This window comes from Pyrus communis, chromosome 7, assembly GCF_041283825.1.
Source record: "Pyrus communis isolate YQ-2024b chromosome 7, ASM4128382v1, whole genome shotgun sequence".
NCBI lineage: Eukaryota > Viridiplantae > Streptophyta > Magnoliopsida > Rosales > Rosaceae > Pyrus > Pyrus communis.
In genome coordinates, this window is record NC_142571.1 from 6,534,501 (window position 1) to 6,552,851 (window position 18,351).

An 18,351-nucleotide genomic window follows, 5' to 3' on the forward strand; every position below is an offset into this window, starting at 1 on the left:
GTTATCAGAGATATTTAAATACTCTAGATTTATTAAAATTCCTATGTTCTCTGGCAGGGAGCCTATAAACTGATTTTGTCCTAAACTCAAATCATACAAGTTCAGCAGACCAAAGATTTCTTGCGATATGATACCGCTGAAATTGTTGGCACCAAGATGTAAGATCCTCAAATTCTGACACTCTACTAAACTCGGCGGGATATTGCCTTGAAGTTTGTTGCCTGCTAAGCTTAACACATTTAATTGACTTAAATTTCTGAAAGAGGATGGAAGATTGCCAGAGAGAGAGTTCCCATCAAAAGTTAATTGATATAACTTGTGCAGCTTTCCCAGACCAAGGGGAATGTGACCTGAAATTTGGTTCTCGTCCATCCCCAAAAGCTCTAAGTTAGCCAGATTTACAATCTCATTCGGGATACTTCCTAATATTTTATTTTGAGCTATAATGAAGATTTGAAGAGAAGAAGACAGGTTTCCTATGCACTAAGGTAACGTGCCCCAAAAATTGTTGGTAAACATTGGGAGAATTTCTAAATGGGTGGCGTTGGTCAAATCGCAGAGAAAGGTCAAGTCATCAATTCCCCCACTTCCGAGATGGTTATCAGCAAGGACTAACCGCTTAAGCTTATGCAAATTCGTCAACGGAGGGACCTTTCCATGCAGGTGGTTACCTCCCATCTCCAATCCAATTAGATTTGAATCATTTGATAATGAAACAGGAATAGATCCACTGAATTGGTTGCCGTTAATGGAAAATATTTGGAGACTCGGAATGACCATACCAAAGTTTGAGGGCAGCGTCCCTTGGATTTCATTTATTCCCATAGAAAGGACTGTGAGAGAAGAGAGATTAAAGATTGAGGGAGGAAGTATTAAACTTGGATCCAATCTGTATATTTGAATGAATCAATCTGCTGCAATTGCAGCAGAGTTTTATATACAGTTTGCTACACTCGTATGCAAATAAACAAAGGAACTGGAAGTGGCATCCTTGCTGTCTATGAATCATCAGTCAGTATACACATGCAGTGGCCTTGCTGTCCACTACTGCATGTGTCCATGTTCCTGCAATAATCATACATCCTTAACGTGGGATCCCAGTTCCAATCTGTAAAGCACAGATTGAAATCTGTAAAGCACAGTGCACACTGCATGTGGAGCATCTTTAACACTCCCCCTCAAGTCGGAGCGTGAATGTCAATGACGCCTAACTTGCCTAGATGCGTTTGAAAAATAGGCGCACGCAGTGGCTTAGTAAACAAGTCTGCGACTTGTTCTCCCGTTCTGACATAGGAAGTTTTAATTTCTCCCCTTTCAATCCGCTCACGAACAGTGTGGCAATCGATCTCAATATGCTTTGTACGTTCATGATACACAAGATTTGCAGCTATGTGTAAAGCCGCTTGGTTGTCACAAAATAACTTTGCCGGTTGGGAATGCTCAACACGTAAATCTTTCAACAAATATCGCAGCCAACTTAATTCACAAGTAGCTGCAGCCATGGATCGATACTCCGCTTCAGCAGAGGAACGAGCTATTGTAACTTGTTTCTTGCTTTTCCAGGACACAAGTGACTTTCCAAGGAAGATACAATAACCTGTCACTGATCGATGGGTAATGGGGCAACGTGCCCAATCTGCATCACAGTAACCGATTAAATGTAATTCACTTTGGGAAGAGAACATTAAGCCTTGTCCGGGTGCTTCTTTCAGATATTGGAGAAGGCGATGCGCTGCCTTAAGATGGTGAAGTTTGGGTTTTTGCATGAATTGACTGAGATTATTTACTGCATACGTAACGTCTGGCCTTGTAATGGTGAGGTAGATCAGTTTACCAACCAGACGTCGATATCGAGTCGGGTCCTTGAGAGCATCACTACCCGTTGTTGTCAACACTAAATCAGGTTCCATGGGTACCTTGGCAGGTCTTACTCCAAGCAAACCAGCTTCCTCCAATATATCCAAGGTATATTTACGTTGGCAAATGGAGATCCCAGCCTTGGACCGTGCAACTTCGACACCAAGAAAATATTTTAATGGTCCGAGATCTTTAATTCGGAAACAACCACTAAGAAACTTCTTGAGTCGACTAATGGCTTCCTCATCATTTCCTGCAATGATCATGTCATCAACGTAGAGTAATACCACAGTAATAGATTGTCCACAGACCTGAGTGAATAACGAGTAATCCGCACGGGACTGTTGGAAGCCAATTTCTTGAATGGCAGATGAAAAACGTTGGAACCAGCTGCGAGAAGCTTGCTTGAGTCCGTATAACGATTTGTGGAGTCGACAAACCATGGTCTCCCCCTGTCGACGATATCCAGGAGGCGGTATCATATAGACTTCTTCATGCAATGCACCGTGAAGGAAAGCATTTTGGACATCCATTTGATGAAGAGACCAGCTGCGAACAGCAGCAACAGTTAAGAGACAGCGGACAGTGATGAGTTTAGCAACTAGAGCAAACGTCTCTTTGTAATCAATCCCTTCGCGCTGGGTGAACCCTTTAGCGACAAGGCGAGCCTTGTAGCGTTCGATGGTACCATCGGAATGGTACTTGATTTTGAAGACCCATTTACAGCCAATGGGTCGTTGGTGAGGAGGGATGGGAACCATAGTCCAGGTGAGATTGGCTTCAAGGGCTTCAATCTCAGAGTTTATGGCTGCAAGCCAGTGAGGATCATGACGAGCCTGCTCATAAGAGGCTGGTTCAACCAAGTGAGAGATGTTGTGGACAAAAGAGCAGTGAGCAGGAGAGAGATGGGAGTAAGAAACATATCGTTGAAGAGGATATCGGGTGCCTGACATGGTGGAAGGGATGACGCTGCGCTGAAGCAAAGCAGCATGATGTGTCTGGTAGTCACGAAGATGGGCAGGTGGGTGTTTAATGCGGTCGGAGCGGCGAAGAGAAGGAGGTTGCGAAGGTGAGGAAGCAGATGCTGGCGAGGGAGGGATGTCTGGCGAGGGAGGTATGTCTCGGGGTGAAGGAATGATATCGGCAGTGGGAGGGAGGTCAGGAGTTGGAAGGGGTTGAGTTGAGAGGAGTGCAGGAGTGGGATCGTCATAAGGGATAGGTAAGACAGGGAAGTCGAGGTCTTTTTCTGGTGGTGAGGTAGCAAGGGGGAAAATATACTCATGAAAGATGACATCACGAGAGGAAAAAACGCGTTTGCTATCAAGGTCATAAACACGGTAGCCCTTTTGGCCAAGGGGATAACCCAGGAAGAGGCAGCGACGAGCACGAGCATCAAATTTGTGGGAGGGGGTGAGGTTGGTGGCATAGCATAAACACCCAAAAACCCGGAGATGAGAGTATGTAGGTAGTGTCCCATGCAAGAGTTCATAGGGAGATTTGTGGGAAAGTAAGGGTGCTGGAAGGCGATTAATAAGGTAACATGCAGTTTGTATACTCTCCCCCCAGAATTTTAAGGGTAGGTTAGCTTGAAATCGTAAGGCACGGGCAACGTTCAAAAGATGGCGATGTTTGCGTTCAACTACCCCGTTTTGTTGAGGAGTGTGTGCACAGGTGTGTTGAAAAAGGGTGCCATGAGTGTCTAAAAACGAACGCATAGATACAAATTCTCCCCCATTGTCCGCACGAAGGGTTTTAATGTCACGATGAAACTGGGTTTTGACCCAAGAAAAGAACGAGTGCAACAAGGTTTGTGTATCTGATTTAAATCGCATAAGATGAACCCATGTGAAACGGGTAAAGTCATCTACAATGGTGAGGAAGTAGCATGCCCCAGAGTGTGTATGGATTTTATGTGGCCCCCAAATATCACAGTGGATCAAATCAAAAGGAGCAACTGATTTTATTGAACTGGAAACAAAAGATGAACGAGTTTGTTTTGCTAGAGGACAAACATCACAAACATGTGTAGAATTAAAGATAATTTCTGGGATAGTTTGGGATAAAGAGTGAAGGGGAGCCGAGGATGGGTGCCCAAGACGTTGATGCCAAAGTGCCGAGGTACGTTTGACATGGTTCAGGAGATGAGGGTTTTGTGTTGGAGTGAGGTAGTAAAGTCCATCAAACTGCTTGCCCAGGCCAATCATCCTCTTCGTAGCCATGTCCTGCACAACGCAAAAACCCGGGTAAAATATCACAATGCACTTCAATGCCCAGGTCAACTTACTCACAGATAACAAATTCACATGAAATTGTGGCACATGTAAAACTCCATCAAGAGTTATCTCGGGGGACAATTTAATGGACCCAATGGTTTCAATCGCAGCCTATCCGCCATTTGGTAAACCAACAAAATCATGTTGGGTTTTAGTGTGATTATGGCTGAGTGATAAGTGAGAAACATGATCTGTGGCCCCGCTATCCACGATCCAATACAATGTTGGATCATAATGTGCAAAATTGCAGTTGGGTGTATAGATACCTGTTGCATGTGCAAGGGGCAGATCGGTACCATTCTTATTGCGAAGGAGAGCCATGAGTTGGTTGTACTCCTCGGTTGTGAACGTTGCATCAAATTTGTTGGAGGTTGTTGCTTTGGTAGCTGGCGACGGTAATGCTTCAACATTGTTGGAAGTTGGAGGTGCACGTCTATTTCTGGGTTGCACAATCTTCCCGTGCCATTTGTGTCCTTCAGGGAATCCAATAAGGAAAAAACAAAGTTCGACTGGATGTCCTCCGTCACAGTAGCTGCATTTGAATATCTTCTGTGAATTAGGGTTGTTGGCACCATAGCCTCGTTTTGGTGCTGTCGAATGACTGGTTTGCATTGCATGGGCGATAGGTTCACGTCGATTTACCACATCCAATTGGCGTTCATGTTGAAGAACCAATCCATGGACTCGTCGTGTATCTGGAAGTGGGCTCATCATCAAGATAGAACCTCGTATGATTGAGTAACTCTCGTTCAGACCCATTAAGAACTGCATGACTTTCTCTTTTTCTTCCCTGTCTGCATGTGCCTTGGATCCTTCGCATTCACAGGCAATGGGCCCATGATATGATGCTAGTTCATCCCAGAGAGCTTTCAATTTTGTGTAATAATCTGAAATAGATAGCTGTCCTTGTCGGTGTTCGGAAATTTCTTGTCGAATTTGATAGATCCTGGAATCGTTTCCTTGCGAGAAACGATCCTCAAGATCTCTCCATTCTGCTGATGCAGTTTTGCAGTAGAGTATACTGTGGGCAATGTTGCCCTGCACGGATTGCCAAATTCATGACAAGACCATGTCATTGCATCTCTGCCAAATTGGATACTTGGCATCAGTGCTTGCGGGATTCTTGATTGATCCATCAATGAACCCTAGTTTGTTTTTGGCGCTGAGGGCGATTCGCATAGAATGGCTCCACTGTCCATAGTTGTGTCCATCAAGAAGTTGTGAGACTAAGACAAGGCTTGGTGAGTCTGAATGATGCAGAATGAGAGGATCAGATACATGGGGTATCGTCTCAGTTGGTCTTTCGTCGCCCATGGTGGCTGTGTTTAATGAAGATGGACTGGTTGTGTTTGTGGCGGAAGCAGAATGAGCTTTCTAGAGTCACCAAGATCGGTGCTCTGATACCATATTAAACTTGGATCCAATCTGTATATTTGAATGAATCAATCTGCTGCAATTGCAGCAGAGTTTTATATACAGTTTGCTACACTCGTATGCAAATAAACAAAGGAACTGGAAGTGGCATCCTTGCTGTCTATGAATCATCAGTCAGTATACACATGCAGTGGCCTTGCTGTCCACTATTGCATGTGTCCATGTTCCTGCAATAATCATACATCCTTAACGTGGGATCCCAGTTCCAATCTGTAAAGCACAGATTGAAATCTGTAAAGCACAATGCACACTGCATGTGGAGCATCTTTAACAGGAAGCATACCCGAAAAGCTATTTTCACCAAAAGAAAGAAAGCTAAGATTGGTCATTCGTCCAAAAATATCCGGGACAGTGCCACTCAAATTATTAGAAGTTGCGGAGAACACTTCAAGAGATGATAAATTGCTAAAAGAAGTAGGGACTCCTCCTGTAAAGTGGTTAAAGTGGATGGAAAAAACCCTTAACTTTGACAAGAGGCCAAGCTCCTTTGGAATCTTTCCCATCAGTACATTGAAACCAACATCGAGCCCGAGGAGCTGAGAGCAACGCGACAAGTTAGTGGGAATTTCTCCACTCAGTGAATTGTTGTTTAACCGTAGGTGTTGCAATCTGTGCAGGCGGCTGAATTCTGGAGGAATTACACGGCCTAAGCTGTTTGCTTCGAGATCAATGACTCTCAAAAAACTCAAGTTCCCAACATGTGGCGGTATAGATCCTGCAAGTTTCATGGACGTTAGGCTCAAGCTTGTGACCCTCTTATGACGACGACCACATGTAACGCCATGCCAAGAGCAAAAGTGGATGGTTTCATTCCATGAAGTCAGGACTTTAAAAGGGTCATGAGTTATGCTAGCCTTGATTTCAAGCAAAGCGAGTCTATCTGTCTCATTTCCCGGAAGGGCGAAACAAGGAAGGCAACAGTGAAGAATGAAAGCATGCATAAAAAAGGATGACAAAAACACTGCAGAAATGGAGTTGTAGAACCCCATCCCCATGATGATGATATTTGTTTTGTGCGGAAGTCAAAACTCAATTTATAAAAGAGTATAGCAGGACTGATTGTTTGTCTAGCAGCTTTAGCATAATCCAATTTATAATCATAACCGAGTGCTCCGTACGCGTGCAGTGGACCTACAGCCACCGATATCGGAGTCGATGAGGGATAGTTTGCATTGACCTGACCAAAAAAATATCTCTATTTTCTTTTTAACTTAATTATACGAATAAATTCAATTTACATCTAATTTTGTGAACTAATATTAGGAATATTTCACTTTTTTTTTTAAATTATTGTATTCATTCTTCTTTATTTTTTTATTTTAACGAACGATATTATCTGCAATAAGGGGTGTAGAATGGGTTAAGCCTTACAATGTGTTATTAATAATATGGTGAAAATTCACCTTTGGTGAAAATTGAACCAAAGACCTCTCACTTCCAGTGAAGAAGAATATCACTAGACCGTAATAATAAGTGGCGTATTCATTCTTTAACTTAAAACAAATGAAAAAAAAATAGAGATATTGGTTTTGTGTGAAATTTTCTCTTTGATTATAAACCAAATGACACAGTGTCTTGCTTGATTTTATTTTTTATTTTTTTTATAGGACAAAGTGACTTGCTTGATGAATGTGTTTTTGTTGAGAAATTTTTATGGATACCAAAAGTACAAGTTATATGGTGTATTATTCTGTGTGTTATAATAAAAGTAAGCGACAATGTTGACGTATGTTACTTTTTAGGTATATTAATAAAATAACAAATTTATGTTTTATATTTGAGTGAAATAATGATATCACATGATCGTGCTTGGATACACAAAAAAATTGCTCATTCTTGTTCATCGATAGTATGCCAAAAAAAGAAAAAAAAAAGTATTTATCTTTGGTTTTGTACAATGACAATTGCTAATTTATGTGTAGTGTTGTGTCATTTATTTATGCCAACAAATAGTGTAGGTCTTCTGACTCCTCTCGTTCCGGATTGATCCGTGTTTGCGTCACGTGATTGGATTGAGTATATACACAAAAGAATACGGGTAATGCTAAGAAGAATAAATTTATAAATAAAATTTACAAACTAAATGATGTGTCAGTAGTAAGAATCATCACGTTTATCAAAGCTTAAGTCATAATTCAATTATCAACTTTTATGTCATTTAGTTTACAAGATTTTATCTACAAATTTAATTTTTCTAACATTATTTAAAGAACAAGTAATGGAAACTTTACCACACTAGTAGAGAAAAGAAAAGAACAATTACGGTCACTTCATACCATTAGTGTATAATTTAGTAGTAATTTTATAGGTTTGTAAGTAAGATTTCTTAAATGAAATCCATCTTTAAGGGGATCAGCTTTTGTGCAACAACATTTGGTTGTAAATTATCTGATTCTAGATTATGGAATATTTGGACTTGACTTGGCATATATTGGTCAACTATATTGTCTCTAGTATTGGACAGTGCCGTGGTAGACTAGTGGATACAGCTGGCATTCGTCAATTATTACTGGCCTACCAGCATCAAATAAGTGTTGGAAGATAGTACTACATGTTTTGATTCTATTTTCTTGCTCATCAAATAAGTGTTGGAAGCTAGCTACTACATGTTTTGATTGTTGGAAGATAGCTACTACATGTTTTGATTCTATTTGCTTGCTCATCAAATAAGTGTTGGAAGATAGCTGCTACATGTTTTGATTCTATTTTCTTGCTTAACTTACAAGTTAAGTTGGAAAAAGTTTTTGCTACTACACTTTGAGATGGTCAAGTTAGTGTTGGAAATTGCCATCTAAATAGTTTTAGCAGTTTGGATTTCAAATTAGAAATATTTTTTCAAAATATCAAATTGATACAGGGTGTAGCAGCTAAAAACAAAATAAAACGAAAAGAAAAATTGATATACAGGGACCACACCCTAGTAATTTAATCCGGAAGATCTGCAGATCGTATTTCGGATCCGTAACTTCCTAAGGTCCAAATTATGCTTCTAGACCAACATACTAAAATTTCATTACGATCCAATGGTCGGATCTCCATCAATCACGAATTCATGTGGCGGTTGACGTTTTATTTTACAAACTTACAAATCTAATTCGGGAAGATTTGTACATTGAATTCCCGATCCGTAAGTTCCAAAAGTCCTCAAATATTACGAATAATAACCTATTAAAGTTTGATGACGATCCAACGGTCGGATCGTCGATTCATATAATGACCTAGTAGCAGTCTCTAACAAAACTATGTTCAAGTGATGAGATTTGTCAATCAGACTTCGCATATGGAATTGAGGTATCAAATTTAGCCTATGAAGGTCAGGGTGTACCTCGGCCCACGCGCCGCCGCACACGGTGGCCGGTCGCCCTGACTCGTCTGAAAATTTAACTATTTCCAAAAATTACCAAATTATACAGACATGTAGATCTCAATGAGTGGAGAAAGTTTCATACCTGTGGCCAAGTCCAATTTTTCCGAGAAACACCTCAACTTGCCCACGAACTGCCAGAAACCCTTGATTTTGGGTGTTCTTGATTCGACTCCAAAACAGCTCTGACGCCCCAACCAATGCATGGGCTTTGTTCCCGAGGTTGAAGGGAGTCTATTGGTGGTGGTGGTTGATGGTAATCGTTGTTGGATTCGCCGGTAAATGGGGAAACTCGCTGAACAACCCGGAACTTTGTGGCTTTGATTTGTAAAATTGGGTTTGAAATTTAAAAATCTAACATCATAGGGAATTGGGATCACCAAGAGCTTAACATAGACACTGGAACCATTTCGAACAGACAGCGGACGGAGGAGATAGAACCGGGTCAAGGAACCGGATCGGGTGGAGAAACCAGGTTGGCCGGTTCTATCCTTCTCCCTTCCTTCCTTGCTTTCCCCTCTCATTGGTTGCTGCCTTCCTTCTAATAATCTGATTGGTCACTAAAGAAAAAAGCTGATTGGTCTCTTTCTTTCTCCTGACTGGTTTTGTGTGAAATTTTCTCTTTGATTATAAACAATATGACATAGTGACTAGCTTGATTTTTTATTTTAATTTTTATAGGACATAGTGACTTGCTTGATGAATGTGTTCTTGTTGAGAAAATTTTATGGATATCAAAAATACAAGTTATATGGTGTATTATTCTACGTATTATAATAAAGATAGGCGACAATGTTGACGTATGTCACTTTTTGGGTATATTAATAAAATAACAAAATTTTGTTTTATATTTGAGTAAAATAATAACACTGCATAATCATGTCCGGATACATCAAACATTGCTCATTCTTGTTCATCGATAGTATGCAAAAAAAAAATAAAAAAATAAAAAAATAAATATATATATATATATATATATATATATTTATCTTTGGTTTTGTACAATGTTAATTGCTAATTTTGGTGTAGTGTTGTGTCATTTATTTATGCCAACAAATGTTACAAATAATGTAACATTCCAGAAAAATACTGTTGCACTTCAATTATATTAGACACCCACATAAGTCTTGAATGGTCGAGGCATGCTTTAAAAGAAATGAATTATTATCGAGCTATATTATTAGAAATAACAAAAGTATGTCTATATATTCATAAGTTTTATATCTGAAACGAGTTTTTAAGAAACTGCTTAGGTTAAAGAAAAGCCGTTTTCGAGAGTAGTTTTGATTGATTGAAAGGTTTGAAAGAGAACTTTGTTCTAGGGGATGATACATATTGTTACCATATTCAAAGGATTAGTCCATCCTTCAAGCCCACATAAGTCTTAATAAAATGACAAAAGAAAAGTCAAATATTTGAAGTAAATGAATAATCTTAAATTATGCTAAAAGAAACCCCTCATAAATCAATTAAAGTAGCTGAATTCATATAATAAAATCAATCTCTATAGAATTTACATTAAGAATAGAGAAAATAATATTTAATAAACAGATGATTGAATCACATTATTGCTAGTTCATTGTGAGGCTAAGCCCACCCCCTCCCTGACACACCCCGACCGAGATCGGAGCGTGCTGGCCGTCACACGAAGGTGACGTAGCCATGTGCACGTGCGGAAGCTAATAGGGTAGTAATATAAAAGTACGAATAATTAGAAACTAGCATACAAAGTACTAAAATAAGTGCTAGTAAGTGAGATACAATTTCAGAGCAGGTTTATAGCAGCCCAAACAAAAACGACAACAGTAGTACGCCCGAAGGCGACCCTACAATGTGGAGTGTCTGTCAGAACGCCAGAAAGCTCTCAAGGGAAACCACCGCAACGGCTAAGCAACTAGAACCTGGAGGGGCGCAAAACAAAAGCGTGAGTGGGCAAAAACAAAGCTCTTTGAAAATCATTTAGCAAAATACATTCTAACCCCTCGCCGTAAAACCTGTATACTTCCCAGAAAATAAATATATAAACATATGTATAGATATGCCATTCATGCTCGAGAATATGCCATGCCAAAGCCTCATAATGAATGTAAGTGCCCAGGTATACATCATATCACATCATAACATCTGGCAGCCGGAGTCACCTAACGTGACCTGTACGGCTGCATCTAGAGCTCAAATCTCAACTCTATAACTGAACCTGCCCACGAGTCGGAACCACTCAGGGTGGTCTGTACGACAGGCCTGGGTGTAACATATATATACGCTCTAGTGCTACGATCACGTGAAGACTGTGCGAATAATCGCGACTCACCTACGAGTCGGAACCACCTAATGTGGTCTGTACGACAGGCCTATGCACCTAACTTGGATCCAAGCTGAGCGTGTGGTGCGGGAGGTGAACATCACGTGAAGGACTGTGCCCTACTCTGGGCGGGAGCACTAACACCGGGGGTGCAGGTTATGAGCTCTCTAGGCATCTCAAACCACTACTGAAACATAAACGTGAATGTCACTTACCTGGCACTTACCTGTGCGTCCACAGCACCCAATATGCATATGTATATGTATGCCACAATAATGCATGCAATGATGCGTAAACGATAATAATAAAGTGCATGGCATAATGTAAATAACCCTTTTTATCAATTTCTGGGAATATAAATGTATATAGGTATATACGGAAAACAAAAGCCCACTCACTGGTACGTAGAAGGGTCGTAGCCCCCCTGTCTCGCGTTTGCACGCTCGTCCTCGGGGTACGTGTCACCTAAATGCGAAACAACTATAAAAACGTTAACTTTAAAGCACATAACCCATTTCTCGTAAAAAACTTCTCATACATTGCTCAAAATGGACAAATGAATATACCAACGTGCTCTACACAACCTCAGGATCACAACCATATTTTTAAAATAATTTTTGGACCCCACACGCGCCCCCACGCGCCAGAACAGGCACGGACCCACGCGCCCCCACGCGCGGCCACGTGCCAGGCACACTGACGGTGTCAACAGACGCCGTCAGGAATATTCCGTTAAACTGACGGAATATTCCGTTAAACTTAACCCCTGCCGTTAGGAATATTCCGTTAAACTTAACGGAATATTCCCCTTTCTTCTCCGGCCGACCTTCGCCGGACTCCGGTCACCGGAAAACTGGTCGGAAAACTGGAAAACTTCAAACTCACTATTCTCCTTCGTTTTTCATCCATTTTTCACGCATTTTATACCAAAATGAAGCCCTAAACCTCATCTACCACGTTGGACTAGTTTTAGAGCCTAAAAACAACTGGAATAAACTTTTCAAAAACATAGAAAATCGGCCAAACTTACAGTTCTTGGTTCCAACGTCCAAAACCGTCCAACGATGCACTCCCAAGCTCCTTGGGACCTCACCAACACAACTACCACCTTCAAAAGTCCAAGAACTAACTAAATTAAACTTGCATGAACAGTACACAATTCGGACCACTTCGAATCGACGTGAAAATGGTAGTTTCCTTACCTGAAAATGGTATGTCTGTGCTCGCCTTGACCTCACAAGTCCAATGGTACCCTTAGTTTCTTCGATCTGTGAGGTTTTTGGTGGGTTATAGATTTGTCCGTACGATAATGGTGGAAGAGAAAGGAAAGAGAGAGAGAGACACGGGAGAGACAGAGGGAAAAGAAGAGTAACTGAGTGTGTGTGTGTGGTCCAACACATGCCACACCACACAAAACAACCCACAACATGACAAAAACGAACTAGGGGCAATAATGTAATTTCACACGTGCGTTCTAGTAATCCCGGGACGGGATGTCACAACCTTCCCACCTTAAAAGAATTTCGTCCCGAAATTCAAAACAACTAAGTAGCAACCCCTAGTAGTCGAAGAACAATTGAGGATACAAATCCCTCATCCGATCTTCTGTCTCCCACGTAGCTTCCTCAACTGAATGATTCCTCCACAAAACTTTCACTAGATTCACCGTCTTGTTCCTCAGAACCTTCTCTTTCCAATCTAGTATCGTCACCGGCTCCTCGTCGTACGTCAAATCTGGATTAATCTCTAACGGTTGTGGAGGTATCACATGAGATGGATCAGCAACATAATGTCGGAGCATAGACACGTGAAAAACATTATGCACTCTAGCCAACTCCGGAGGCAACTCCAACCTGTAAGCTACCTCACCAACTCGTTCTGTGACCACGTATGGTCCGATGTACCTGGGACTCAACTTCCCCTTCTTTCCGAACCGCACAACACCTCTCCACGGTGAAAGTTTTAGAAATACCCAATCTCTGACCTCATATGTTCTGTCCGTAGCATGCCGATCCGCTAGACTCTTCTGCCTGTCCTGAGCTGCTTTCAGGTTAGACTTGATTACCTGAACATTCCGAGTAGTCTCCTCAACAATCTTCGGACCCACTAAAACTCTTTCTCCAACCTCTGACCAACACAACGGTGTGCGACAAGCTCTGCCATACAAGGCCTCAAATGGCGCCATGCCAATGCTCGAATGAAAACTATTGTTGTAGGCAAATTCCATCAAATCTAACCGCTGGTGCCAAGCATCACCACTGCAACACCGAAGCTCGCAACATATCCTCCAAGGTCTGAATAGTTCTCTCTGACTGTCCGTCTGTCTGTGGATGATACGCCGTACTGTAAAGTAATCTCGTGCCCAAAGCTTCCTGAAAAGCCACCCAAAACTTAGATGTGAAACGTGGATCACGATCCGAGACAATACTCACAGGGACACCATGATACTTCACAACCTTCGAGATAAACAACTCTGCTAAACGGCTCAAGGAATACTTCTCCCTCACTGGAATAAAATGTGCCGATTTAGTAAGCCGATCAACGATCACCCAAATGCCGTCAAAGCCATTATGTGTACGCGGGAGCTTGTACACAAAATCCATGGTGATATTTTCCCATTTCCACTCTGGAACGGGAAGTGGCTGCAACAACCCAAACGGCTTCTTCCTCTCTGCTTTAACCTGCTGACAAACAGCACACCTGCTCACATACTCGGCTATCTCCCTCTTCATACCCGGCCAATAATAAAACGGTCGAATGGTATGATACATTTTAGTAGCTCCTGGATGCATGGCATAAGCCGAGATATGTGCTTCATCGAGAATTTCTTTCTTCAACTCCACACTATTAGGCACGAACATTCTACCCTCTAGCATCAACATGCCATCTGAGGTCTCGACTCCTTCCTTGCTCTCGAGCTTGGATTAGTTCTTGAGTTTCTTGATCAGCTACCTGAACTTCAAGCACCCGATCGACCAAAATTGGCCTAACTTGAAAATTAGCAAGTAAAGCCACATCTCGGTCTTCTGCTTCTAACTTTACTCCCGTAGCACGCAAGTCCGCCAAGAGAGGAATACGACTAGCGTACAATGCATTAATGCGGCCCTGAGACTTCCTGCTAAGTGCATCGGCCACTACGTTCGCACGACCAGGATGATAATCAATCGTGCAATCGTAATCGCTGAGCAACTCCAACCACCTCCGCTGGCGAAGATTAAGCTCTTTTTGAGTAAAAAGATATTGGAGACTCTTGTGATCCGTAAAGATCCTACACTTCTCTCCGTAAAGATAGTGTCTCCACAACTTCAACGCAAAGATGATAGCAGCCAACTCCAAATCATGTGTAGGGTAATTCGACTCATGAGGTTTCAACTGCCGCGAAGCATAAGCAATCACCCTACCATGCTGCATCAACACACATCCCAGACCATTCAAGGAAGCATCGCTATAAACCTCGAAATCACCACTATCATCTGGGAGTGCCAAAACAGGTGCATGAGTGAGACAATGCTTCAACTGCTGGAAACTCTGCTCACACCTATCATCCCACTCAAATTTAACATCCTTCCTTGTTAACCTCGTCAACGGCAAGGCAATCACCGAAAAATCCTTAACAAATCTTCGATAATACCCCGCCAAACCAAGGAAACTTCTCACCTCGGTGACGGTTCGCGGTTGCTCCCAACTCTCCACAGCTGCAACCTTCTGAGGGTCCACCAAAATACCCTGAGCAGAAATGATGTGCCCCAAAAATGCAACTTGATCTAACCAGAACTGGCACTTGTTAAACTTAGCATACAATTGGTGTTCCCTCAACCTCTTCAACACCAATGTAAGATGTCGAACATGCTCCGCTTTCGACTTAGAATACACCAGAATATCGTCAATGAAGACAATAACAAATCTATCCAAGTAAGGCTGGAATACCCGGTTCATCAAATCCATGAAGGCTGCTGGTGCATTTGTCAACCCAAATGGCATAACCAGAAACTAGTAATGACCGTAACGAGTTCTGAATGCCGTCTTAGGGACATCCTCCCTACTGATCTTCAGCTGATAGTAACCAGACCTCAAGTCTATCTTAGAAAACACACAAGCACCTCTCAGCTGATCGAACAAATCATCGATACGAGGCAATGGATAACGGTTTTTAATCGTCACCCGATTTAATTGCCTGTAGTCGATGCACAGCCTCAAAGTTCCATCCTTCTTCCTCACAAACAGAACTGGAGCGCCCCAAGGCGAAGTACTAGGCTGGATAAATCCCTTATCCACTAACTCCTGCAGCTGAACTTTCAATTCCCTTAACTCCGCGGGAGCCATACGATAAAGAGTTAAAGAAATGGGATTTGTACCTGGAAGTAACTCAATGGTGAACTCTACGTCTCGGTCTGGGGGTAGACCAGGTAAATCCTCCGGAAAAACGTCAGGAAAGTGTCTGACCACTCTCACATCCTCAACTCTACCAGGAGTGGCCTCATCTAGCACCACATGAGCCAGATATCCCTGACACCCTTTAGATAACAACTTTTTCGCTCGCAGCGCCGAAATAATACCATGTCTCACCCCACTCTGCTCACCCACGAAAGTAACCACAGGTAGTCCAGGTCGGTGAAACGTAACTACTTTCCCGTAACAGTCAATGTTGGCACGATAGAAGTGCAACCAATCCGTGCCCAGAATCACATCAAAATCCACAATATCTAACGGAATAAGATCGGCTGATAAAGCAACACCCTCTACGATCACTGGACACCCTGGGTACACACAATCTACAACACATCTCTCTCCTCTAGGCATAGCGAACTCTAAATCGTACCCTAGAGGTGTGGGGGCGAGGTTGCGTCACTTGAGCAAATGTATGAGAAATTACGGAATGCGTAGCTCCACAATCAATTAAGACTCTAGCAAAACAACCAAGAATGTTCAACGTACCCATAATCAAGTCCGGGTTGTTCTGAGCGTCCTGCAGAGAAATATTGTAAAGACGCCCCTGTCCCTGCTGACGCCCGCCGCGGCCTCCGCTCGCCTGAACGCCGCGTCCCTGAGCACCACGTCCCTGACTGGGCTGGCCCGACTGTCTCGAAGACCCTGCACTGCTAGTGGCAATCTCCCCCTGCTGATACTGTCCTCCCTGATACCACTGAGAACCACCCGCTGGAGCTGGAGGATACGGCATATAGCCGCCTGAATACTGGGGATAGCCACCCAAGGAATAGGGGTCCTGAGGGTGCTGATACTGCCCCGGAGCATAAGGACAGCATCACCCTGATAGTGGTAAGCACCACTTCGACCCGTCTGGCCGTAACTACTGGGACCCTGGATCTGCTGAAGTGGTGCAGGTGGCGGCATAAAGGTCTGCTGTGGTTTCTGCTGCTGCCGACCCTGGGGACAATTCGCCGCTCTATGTCCCACCTGTCCACATGTGAAGCAACCGTTGCTACCACGTCTACACTCGCCGAAATGCCGGTTGTTACACCTGCGGCAAATAGGGGCTCTGCCTCGACCACCATCGCCCTGCCTCTGGCCTCTAGCGCCACCAGAAAATCTACCTCCACGACCCTGTCCAGTGGCACTGAAGCCACCACTCGAAGAACTCGAGCTAGCACCACCCCTCTTGAAGTTCTGAGTCTGATGGGGCCCGAGCGATACCTGACCTTTGCCTTTGTCATCTTTCTTCTGGTTGCTGTCCTTCTCTTCATCAGTGTCGCTCGACATATTCTCAGAGTCCTCGATCCTCAACAGTATCTCATAGAAGTCCCGGTAAGTCTCGCTATGGACAGTAGGCGCCATAGAACGCTACTTCTTCCTGGTGCCCAATCGGAAAAGACGGAGCATCTCCGCCGGATTACCAGCGACATCAGGGTGATAACGAGACAAGTCTGTAAACCTCCGGTAGTACTCATTCGCTGACATCTTCCGCTGTTTCAGGTCGGTAAACTCCTGTTTCTTTCGGTCAATGTACTCAGGGGGCACATACCTCCTCCTGAACAAATCCGTAAAAACATTCCAATCAATCCTCTGATCCAGAGTCAACCTACGGACCTCCTGCTCCCACCAAGCTGCCGACTCCGTATCCAGAAACCACGAGGTCATCTCGACCCACCTCTCCATAGGCTAGTTCCCCTGATTATGCAGCACACGGAAGGTCTTCTCTAAGTGTTCTAGCCAGCGCTCTGCGCCCTCGTGCCCCTCACTGCCCTTAAACTTATCTAACTTCAACATGGTCTCCAGAGGAGTCCTCTGGGGAGGGCGCATCACTGACTGAAGGGCTGTAGCAAAAGCTTCCCCCAACTGAGTAATATCGGGGATACTAGGCTCAGAAGAGCGACGGGGTTCTCGACGAGGCGGCATAATTCTGACAGAAGACACCAAAACCATTAGAATACTCACACAGACGCAGGACTGCCAAACCTAGGCTCTGATACCAAACTGACACACCCCGACCGAGATCGGAGCGTGCTGGCCGTCACACGAAGGTGACGTAGCCATGTGCACGTGCGGAAGCTAATAGGGTAGTAATATAAAAGTACGAATAATTAGAAACTAGCATACAAAGTACTAAAATAAGTGCTAGTAAGTGAGATACAATTTCAGAGCAGGTCTATAGCAGCCCAAACAAAAACGACAACAGTAGTACGCCCGAAGGCGACCCTACAATGTGGAGTGTCTGTCAGAACGCCGGAAAGCTCTCAAGGGAAACCACCGCAACGGCTAAGCAACTAGAACCTGGAGGGGCGCAAAACAAAAGCGTGAGTGGGCAAAAACAAAGCTCTTTGAAAATCATTTAGCAAAATACATTCTAACCCCTCGCCGTAAAACCTGTATACTTCCCAGAAAATAAATATATAAACATATGTATAGATATGCCATTCATGCTCGAGAATATGCCATGCCAAAGCCTCATAATGAATGTAAGTGCCCAGGTATACATCATATCACATCATAACATCTGGCAGCCGGAGTCACCTAACGTGACCTGTACGGCTGCATCTAGAGCTCAAATCTCAACTCTATAACTGAACCTGCCCACGAGTCGGAACCACTCAGGGTGGTCTGTACGACAGGCCTGGGTGTAACATATATATACGCTCTAGTGCTACGATCACGTGAAGACTGTG

General features: G+C 43.2%; 1 pseudogene; it reads right to left on the bottom strand.

The window, feature by feature from the left end:
* Positions 1–4,054: 4,054 nt before the first annotated feature.
* On the bottom strand, positions 4,055–5,309 carry LOC148695537 (uncharacterized; annotated as a pseudogene).
* Between the last annotated feature and the right edge of the window lie 13,042 nt (positions 5,310–18,351).